Raw genomic sequence first — 10,786 nt, forward strand, 5'->3', positions numbered from 1 at the left:
AATTGTCTTTTGGAATTCCCATGTGTCTATTAAGTAATTTTTTATGGAAATCGCGTCAGACAAGTCCTGAAGCCACTTGATATAAAATACTAACAAAAACAGAAGGTTGATTATAGTAAAAACAGGAGATTCATATTGGCATTAGTCTTCAAAAGATAAGACTATACATATATAGATTGGGGAACGGTACTTTTGAGGCCATAGTGGTGAGTAAGTTAGCTCTTGCGACTCCTGAATAAGGAGTAGCAAAGATAATCGTTCAGCATTTTCTTCATAGTTCCTATTTATTTTCCTCTCAGAGAACTATACACAACGTTGTTATTTAATAATAGAAAGATTCAGTTATCCCAAAACGAGCACTCTGCATTTCGATTGGTTGCCGCAGTCTGGTAATATTTCTCCTTAACTGACCGAGGATTGAAAGAGTAAGCTGTAATATCAGAGCAAATACTACACTTTACTCCTAGATAAAAAGCCAAGGATAAATCTTCTTCATAGTGACCGCCCCGACTCCCCTCTCTCTCTCTCTCTCTCTCTCTTTCTCTCTCTGTTAGCTACTACTTTTATATCTCCGTTGCACTTCTCTAGCTAACATCTAGCGGCATTAAAAGTATGCAAGGTTCATTGCGCTACAGCTAAAATTTCTATGTTTTAATCAGGCGTGAATTCTCATGATACATATTACTCTCTTCCAAAAATCCAGTGCTTTACAAATTTATTAAGAATTTAACACAATCAGATCACTGTGAGAGAAAACATTGAATTTCGTCTTTCCGGAGATTGTTGTGGCCAGATGACGCTAACTCTTGAATAATGTTGTAGCTGAAACATATATTAAACATGTATGAACCATGTATTATTATGTGAAAAGAATATATGAATTAAAATTCATACTAATATATACAGTGTATCACAAAAGTGAGTATACCCCTCGCGTTTCTTCAAATATTTAAATATATCTCTTCATGGGACAACATTGAAAAAATGACTTTTTGACACAATCAAAAGTAGTCTGTCTGCAGCATATATAATGGAGTTAATTAATTTTCCCCGCTAAATAACTCAAAATATAGCCATTAAAAAGCTAAATCCCTCGCAACAAAAGTGAGTACACCCCTTATGAAAAATTGTCAATATTTACATACAACATATTGATATTTACATGTCAACTCTCAATATTTTGTGTGGCCACTAGCACTATCATAAATTGCCTTTACTCTTCTGAACATGGAGTTTACCAGATCTTCACATGTAGCCTCTGGAATGCTCTTCCACTCTTCAATTACGACGTCGCAGAGCTGGCGGATATTTGATACTTTGCGCACCCCCACCTTCTGCTTGAGGATGCCCCAAAGATGTTCTATTGGGTTCAAGTCTAGAGACACGCTTGGCCAGTCCATCACCTTTACCCTCAGCCTCTTCAGTAAAACAGTGGTTGTCTTGGATGTGTGTCCTGGGTCATTGTCGTGCTGGAACACTACTCTGCGACACAGTTTCTGGAAGGAGGGTGTTCTGTTGCAGTATTTGACAGTACATGTTGGAGATCATGTTTCCCTTTATAAAATGTAACTCTCCAATACCTGCAGCACTCATGAAGCCCCAGATCAGGACATTTCCACCGCCATGCTTGACTGTAGGTATGACATACTTACCCCTCAGATTGGTGTGCATGGCTATCACTCCAGGAGGAAGCCTCTTCTGAAGGCAATACATAAGAAAGCACGAAAACAGTTTGCTGAAGACATGTCAACAAAGCCCATAGATTACTGGAACCATGTCCTATGGTCTGATGAGACGAAATTTAATTTATTTGGTTCTGATGGCCTTAAGCATGTGTGGTGGCGACCAGGTGAGGAGTACAAAGATAAGTGTGTCATGCCTACAGTCAAGTATGATGGTGACAGTGTCATGGTTTAGGGCTGTATAAGTGCTACAGTCATTGAAGGAAACATGAACTCCAACATGTACTGTCAAATTCTGCAGCAGAGCATCATCCCCTCCCTCCAAAACCTGGGTCGCAGAGCATGACAAGGATCCAAAACACACATCCAAGACAACCACTGCTATCTTGATTTGGGTTTGGAATTTGTAAATACGAAAACAAACCTATATATCTTGTTTACGATCTCATATTTACTTTATTTCATGCATATTTTTAAGAGAGAAGGAGGAATGACACACGAAATAAAGAACTTCTGAAATAATAACGTTATTATTTAGAAAGCCATTCTTAATATAGGGAGGGAAAGGTATTATTGAAACTATTCTGTACTTTCATCAAACAATTTATTCAATAAAAAACTGACATGTATTATCTCTATTTTTGTTTAGTATTAGTTAACAATACCTATGCGTTTCTCAATCCAATTTCTTGATTACTCTATTGTAAAGCAAGAGTTACATAATCCCTATCTGGATTTTGAAATATTTATTTTTTGGAGTTGTATGAATTTTAAATCAGGTGCTTCTACAGTGTAGTACCCATATAAAAACATACAGACCATTTATAATGAAATCATGTATTTGAAAACACTGCTGAGTCATTTTCCGGAAGTGACGTCATTTGTATAAAATCCATAGTGATGATGATGGTGGGGGGGAACAAGCAAGATTATTTTGCTTTTAAAAGTACTCTGGAGGCCTCCAGGTATTGCCTAACCGTTTTTTTAGGTGAGGTTGTGGTGTGGTGAGTTAGTGCCTGTTCATTCTCCCAAGCATTATCACCACTTTTTCTGTTTATGGAGAGGAGTAGATGATTTCGCTGAAATGCTGCATCAGAATAGATACTACACTTTGATCTTAGCCAAAACGCCAAGTAAGCGTAATTTTTTTTTTACCAGGCGTTATCGCCTCCTTAAAAAAATACAAAATAACCGACACACCATATATTTTCAGAGAGGAGGAGGGGAATATGGAGTCAGGCTCAAAAACGGCCGAAGCAGTTTACGACCCCAAAATTACTTTATATCACATATATTTTTAACAGTGAGGAGGAGAGTACGGTTTAAGTCTGGGAAATTGCTGAAACACTTTACGATTTCAAAATTACTTTATTTTATATTTATTTATAAGAGACAGGGGGGATATGAAGTCCCAAAAATGGCTGAGACAGTTTATGATCTCAAATTTCCTTTATTTTATATTGAAGAGAAGGGTGTGATATGGAGTCAGTCCTGGAAATGGCTAAAGCAGTTTACGATCTCTAAGTTTCTTTCTTTTTTCATCTATTTTTAAGAGAGATAGGGTGATATGGAATCAGTCCCGGAAATTGTTGCAGAACTTTACGATCTCATATTTACTTTATTTCATATACATATTTTTAAGACAGAGAGGAGGGAAAACTGAAATACAGAATACGGACCATGCTGAAATAATAACTTTATTATTTAGAAAGCAATGTGAGGAGGAGATCTTTTTAACTATTCTGTACTTTCACCTAACAATATCATAAATAAAAAAAACTGACATAGATGGTAGTGTCGTCAGCAAAAATGTCTACGAATGATCTAAGGATGTTATTTGGAAGATCATTAATATATATCACGAAGAGTTGGACCCAGGATGGACCCCTAAGAGACTCTATTACTATGAGCTTCTGATTTCTACCCATCAACCACTACTCTTATGAACCTATCAGAGGGAAATGATTTAATAATTGAAAAGACCTTTGATATGTCAAGAGCAATTGCCCTAGAAAGGAAGCCTCCGTCGAGAGTTTCGCTAATCTTATGAGAAATAACCGTAAGCATATCTGCTGTAGATTTGTATAACGGAAACCATATTGCATGTCACTAAGAAGGTTATATTTGCTGAGGTGGTTGGCTACTTCTCTATTTAACACAGATTCAAGTAACTTAATCATGACGCACGGGGTATTTATTGATTTGTACTGAGAGAAAGATGACCGATAATCTGATTTCTTAAATACAGGGCATACTGATGAGGTTTTCCAGGGTGTTGGGAAGCAATTGTCCTTAAGACAACGCTTAAACAGCTTTGTAAGTATGGGAGTTTGTTCTGGGTGAAGCTTTTTCAACACTATAATTGGAATGTCGTCAGGGCCAATTGGTTTACTGGAATCAATGCTTTTGATTAGCTTGGCAACATCACGCACAGATATTTGTATGTCGCATAGCGTGTTTTCTGATACAGGAGAAAATACGGGGGCCGGCCTTGATCGCATAAGGTAGAATTAGCTGCAAAGTACTTGGCAAAGAGTTTGGTTTTGTTTGATGCTGATGATATTACCTCAAGTCCATTGATGATAGTAGGGATAGAGCACACGCTTCTGATCAGGATACTATTTTGCCAAAACTGGTGGGAACCAAGCTGCTGCTCAGCCACTTTGGACTTGACGGACTGAGCATACAATCCTCTCGCATTCTTAATTACTTCTTTACATTTGTTTCTGGCATTCCTGAAAGCAGTTTTAGTCTCAGCACATCTGTTTTGTTGGAAGCAATGAAAAAAGTTATTTCTGTGGGCAATATTAGGTTTTTGATGAAATTTTTTCGAGGGTATGAAACGGTCTATACCTACGATTAATCATTCTGTCGGTTTTAATACTATAGAGTAGAAATCCTTGCTAAACATGGAACGCAGAGGTAGATCTGATATAAACGTACGGAGCTATCCCAGTCAGTATAGATATACTGTACAATGCAGAGGTACATCTAAGGACTTATTACATTTCGTTTTCATTTTAACTGATACAACATAGTGATCGGAAGATCCCAGTGGAGACAGACATGAATATGAACATATCTCAGGGCACGTTGTGAGGAAAATATCTAGGAGACTTACATATTGAACGTTGGCATTTGGCACACGGGTTCGCGAAAAATCTGAGTGAGGTCATAAGTAATCGAGAAATCGTGACAGAACCTCCCCTCATCATATGTCATTTTTGAATGGGTTAACCATTCTACATTGTAAACATTGAAGTCTCCACATATGTGAATGTTAGCCGAATGATGAGTAGATAGGATGTTGTCAATTTTCTCAGATATACTCTTAAAGATAGTAACTCCGCTGTTGTGGGGGCGATATAGGGGACATTTAAACGCAGTCGCGTGAGCAAGTGCAATCCGGAATCACAGATAGGGTAACTTAGAATATTCTCTGGAGATGTCCCTACCACATGGAAAGCCATTTTTAATGTAGACACATATTCCATGCCCATCGCGATCTTGGGGGTAAGATTTGGATTTTAAGTTAGAGTATTCTTTAATTCCAAACTCTTCTAAGGAAATAGTCAGTCTAATGCCAGTCTCGCTTGAAAAAATTAGGTCTGGTTTAGTCTCCTATTATTGGGTTTCAACCTCTGGAAAGTTGGAACGTAGACTCCTGATGTTGGAGAAGGAGACATGGTAGTGGGGATCTACGTTGGAAGTTGAAGATCTGGGTTTAATCGTGTTTTTTTCTGGAAACTTTTCATGATAGTTTGTGGGGATTTGTGGAATAGGTAGACAGATTTATTTAGAGCAGGACAGAGAGGGAAAGTAAGAGAAAAAGTAACGAAGAAATATATTTTTGTAGTACATGATAAGGTAAAGCCGTAACAGTTACCCACTAATATGGCATCAAGAAGCCCCACCAGAAGCTACTGCATGGTCCAGAATCCATTCACCAAATGGCAATACAGCAGCTCCAGTATTTTTCGCCTGCTGATAGAACAGCTTCCTTAATGGTTAAACCAAGGTTCCGGTCCCTGACTATCAGACGGATAACGTCAGCCCAGATAAAACGTTTACCTTCAGCACCTTTACTAGTGACATGGCCACAAGGATAGAAATAGAAACAGAAAATTCCCGACATCTCTGGCGACTGTTCCAATACAGCTTTTTCTTCTCTCTTGGTCAGAAAAATCACTCATTAAAAATGAAGACTGAAAGACAAATAAAGAGAAGCGAGAGTAAGGGGAGCTGCCGATAACGTATCCACAATGCATTGTCTACTCTCCATTAAAAAAAATTACCTAAATTAAAGCTGGACGTAGGCCATAATTTATCCAGGTATACGTAAAAAAATATCAAAAATCTTTTCAAAACATGAAAAACTGTGAAATCCGAGATTCTTTAATGATAAATAATAAATTCAAAATAAAAAGAAACGCAAATAAACACGTGTGCATTACAAAGAGGGTCGCATATAGATCTCATGTTTCTTTTCCCTTGCAGCATAACACAAAAAGAAACTGGCGGTTGTAAAATCTGGGTGATAATTATTTTCTAAGGAGAGAAAAACATTAAGCGTGCGCTGACAGAAAACTGATCCTATCCGAATGATGAGTTGCTGGTCTCCTGCTTGGACGAAAGATGGTTCTGGGCCACAAAAACGTGTGGGAAGCGATTAGTTGAAATCCGAGTTGTGCCGTCAACAATGAAACCAAAAGAGGTGAGTTAGCAGGGGTGTTAGGGTTACTGAAACTGTTTCGAATGAAGTGAAAAAAAAAACATGCATCTTGCGGAAATGCTTTATTTATAATGATACTTATTGCTTCCTTATGCTTTTCTATACAGGAAAACAGATGCATACAAATATATGCCTATAACTATATTTAATAATAATAATAATAATAATAATAATAATAATAATAATAATAATAACTAGCTGGACCTGTGGAAATTCCACAGGGGACTCATTCATATGTAATATATTGATGTTGGCATTCTGTAGATGTCCAGTGTAAATGGAGACGCTCTGATATTATTGTAGCTATTTTTGTTAAACTGCAAAAGTATTTATCCAAGCTAGCACAAACGCCCGACAAAGCCCGAACGTAAAGTAAAGTACTCATAAATATGATATTTTAATTCTTGCAGATCTTATATAGACAATAGATTTACGTGAATTAGCGAAATGGACTCTTATTGAAATTAATATCAGCGTTTGTATAAGGAATAAAGAAATAATGAAATAGCCTAATAGAAAGAATACTTTAGTGCAGGGGGCTAAATAATAATTAGAAGTAAAGAACTGAAGAGATGGGTGGCTCAATATACAAGGGACGTATTATATCGAATTGCCTGGGAGAAGGGAAAATAAAGGAAATTACAAATAAAGAAGGGAGATAACTGAAGTGGGAGCCTGACGGTTGAGCAGGATGTGATGGTTCTATCTATCCACTTTATTTCCATTCGTCTGACACTCATTGCCATAACGGCGCGTGACTCACATTTAACCCTGCGTTTCCTCCTTCTTCTTTTCCTCCTCCTTCTCCTCCTTCTTCTTCTTCTTTTGACTTATCACTCTCAACTTTACACCCAACCAAAATGGAAGCGTTTTTTGGCTCTCTTACAAATTCTTTGAACCCTAATTTTCTGACGCTTTGCTTTCCATTTTTTAACCATTGAGGCAAACACCGCTGCTTAATTTACCAGCAAATTTTAAACCTCCATTACACTGGACTTCTTTTAATACGGTTAGTCATTTTTTTCTTATAACATTGAACTCTGAATGAACTGTTTTACATATTTACATCTTATCTTTTTTAAGTTTTGTTACTACAAATCATAAAACTTAAAGTTTCAACCTATGCAACTTCCAGAAAATACATGGAAATGTTAAAACTTTTAACGTAACTTTCTGATTGTTTCGCAAACAATTTTTTCCTCTGATTAGAAGAAATAGCATTCTTTAAAACTTCGTGGATTAAGGAGCACCCAACTCTTTAGTATTCTGCCGAATAATGAAAACTTTTTGTAAAATTCTACTTTATTCTCTTTTCTTCTCCTTCTTCTTCTTCTTCTTCTTCTTCTTCTTCTTCTTCTTCTTCTTCTTATTATTATTATTATTATTATTATATACAGTGCCACACAAAAGTATTGGATACATTACATTTTTCTTCATAACTTTAATTAGGGTTCAAGATTTTACCTAAAATTTGGTCAGTATATTCCTATAACTATTCTAAATTATATTTGGAGTAGTAATTACAAAATTAAAGTTTAGAAAGTTTATATTTAAGGAAAAATATGAATTAACAAACGCAAAAGTATTGGATACACTTAAAAAATCTTTTTCTTAAATAAATTTAAATGACTTTGTTTAGCGTGTTGCAATAATGCAAACGAGTTATCACTGACCAATCAGAGAGCTTTATATTAAAATAATTTTATAATTTTTTCCAGTTTGAGCTCACTCTTTCAAAGTCAACCAGTTCATTTATAAAAATGCCTAAAACTAAAGAGTTGTCAATACACATTCGTCAAAAATCATTGATAAGCACAAAAAAGGAAAAGCGTATCGAATAATATCAAGAGAACCTAATCTACCACTTAGTACAGTTGGAAACGTTATTAGAAATTTTAAAAACCCTGGTGAAGCTGTTGCAAATCTTCCAAGATGTGGTCGGCCAAGGAAGTTAAACGAAAAAAAACTTAAGGTGGGTAAGCAGTAAAGCACAAAGACCTATTTTCTTACTCGTGGTGAAATTCAAACCGACCTCAGAGAAGCTGGGATTAATGTGAACAAGGATACAATCAGTAGTTCTAAATCGTGCAAGTTTCCCATTATTGAAGCTTAAACATGTCAGATCCCGTTTGAATTATGTTTCATTATTGAAGCTTAAACATGTCAGATCACGTTTGAATTATGTTAAAACATATGGGGAGTACCCCCAAGAATTTTGGAACAAGGTAATCTGGTCAGACGAAATGAAAATCGAAATCTTTGGAAGAAACACAGCAACACATGTATGGCGTAAAAATGGTACCGCCTATAACAAAAAGAATACCATTCCTACGGTAAAGTTTGGCGGTGGTTCAATTATAGTATGGGGGTGTTTTTCATCCAAAGATACTGCTGAACTAGAAATCATCAATGGTAGAATGAATGGACGTATGTACAGGGAGATCTTTTAGAAAAAACTCCAGAAATCTGCTGATTTTGTTGGGACATATAAGCAATTTTGTGTTTCAGCAGGACAATTATCCAAAGCATACTGCCAAACTAACCAAAGAATGGCTTAGAAATAATGGAATTGACGTGCTTATTTGGTCCAGTCAATCTCCGGATCTCAACCCAATTGAAAATTTGTGGAAAATATTGAAGATCAATGTTCACAAGAGGAATCCACAAGATATTCAACAACTAGAACAGTTCTGCAAAGAAGAATGGCGTAAAATACCTGCATATCTTGGAAAAAAAAACATGTGTGCAACTATAAAAAGCGATTGAAAGCTGTTGAACGCAATAAAGGCTATGCAAACAAATATTAAATGAATGTATCCAATACTTTTGCGTTAGTTGATTTATATTTCTCCTTTAATATAAACTTTAATTTTGTAATTACCTCCTCAAATATAATTTAGAATAGTAATAGGAATATACTGACTAAATTTTAGGTAAAATCTTGAACCCTAATTAAAGTTATGAAGAAAAATGTAATGTATCCAATACTTTTGCGTGTCACTGTATGTATATATATATATATATATATATATATATATATATATATATATATATATATATATATAGTAATGGATTCAAAAGGATTTAGTATTTACCTGATAAACGCAATGGTAAACTTCAATCTAATATAAATACCAGTGTATATATATATAGATAATTTAATCCCAACCGAATAAAAAAAGCTCAATACGCAATAGAGAGTAGAGCTTATTATAAGAAAAAGAAAATTAAAACTGTAAGTTGAACTTTACAATCAACATGTATTGTTCGACTGAATACTCCAAAAAACAGTTTACAAATTTCCATTATTTCAGCTGTTTTAAAAACTTTTCAACTGGACTATATACATTGGACTTCATTCTCTCTAATGAATTATTTTGGCCTTTCGGGTTATCTTGAGAGAATTTTCATGCAAGCTGAAATATTATGCGCGGTATGTTTTATATTGTTTTACATATCCAACATTTTTTCACTTGTTTTTCTTGCCAATTTATGCGGTTTCACTTAATGCCATAACTACAGAAATTCTAGCATTGCTACAAATGTAATTTGCTGATTTCTTTCTGTCCTCTGGTGAGAAGTATATCAAGGATAGTGTTCTTTGAAACTCTGCGGAATAAGGACTTTTTAAATTGTTTTTGGAGTATTCAGTCGAACAATAATTTTTTTATTGTAAAGTTCAACTTTCTAAGTTTTAATTTCTTTCGCTTATATATATATATATATATATATATATATATATATATATATATATATATATATATTAGTTGAGCATATTGGGAAGTGATATACAAACTGCCATTAGCGTATTAAGCGATGCTATTAAGCGATGCTCTTTGCGTAAATAAACCGAACTTAGGCATTGGGTCGATATCAAAACATCGTTAATTGACTACCGGCAAAGCAGCAACCGATTAGCGTAATGATAAGAAGCCTTGACTGTCGTTTGGGTGGTCGGATTTCGAACCTGTCTGGAGATACTTGCCTGTCTAGCCGCACTGATTAGCTGTGACACAGCGAAACAGTACTCGATGTGGATGACTATATATATAATGGAAACCGAAACCAAAACTTATGAAAAATTCTTGATAAAATTATTTATAAAAAAAAAATAGATTACTAAGGTGCCTTCAGCTAAAATACAAAACGAAACTCATGAACAATTTTTGATAAAATTATTTTAAAAATGTAGATTATTGGAGTACCATTAGCTATAATTGAAATCAAAACTTATGAGGAATTCTTAGTAAAATTATTTATAAAAAAAATAGATTACTTGAGTGCCATCAGGTATAATCGAAACTGAAACCAAAATTATGAAGAATTCTTGGTAAAATTATTTATTACAAGAAATAGAAGTACATAACAATTA

Source organism: Euprymna scolopes, chromosome 33 (genome assembly GCF_053919585.1).
Source record: "Euprymna scolopes isolate OS-2025 chromosome 33, ASM5391958v1, whole genome shotgun sequence".
Taxonomy (NCBI): Eukaryota; Metazoa; Mollusca; class Cephalopoda; order Sepiida; family Sepiolidae; genus Euprymna; species Euprymna scolopes.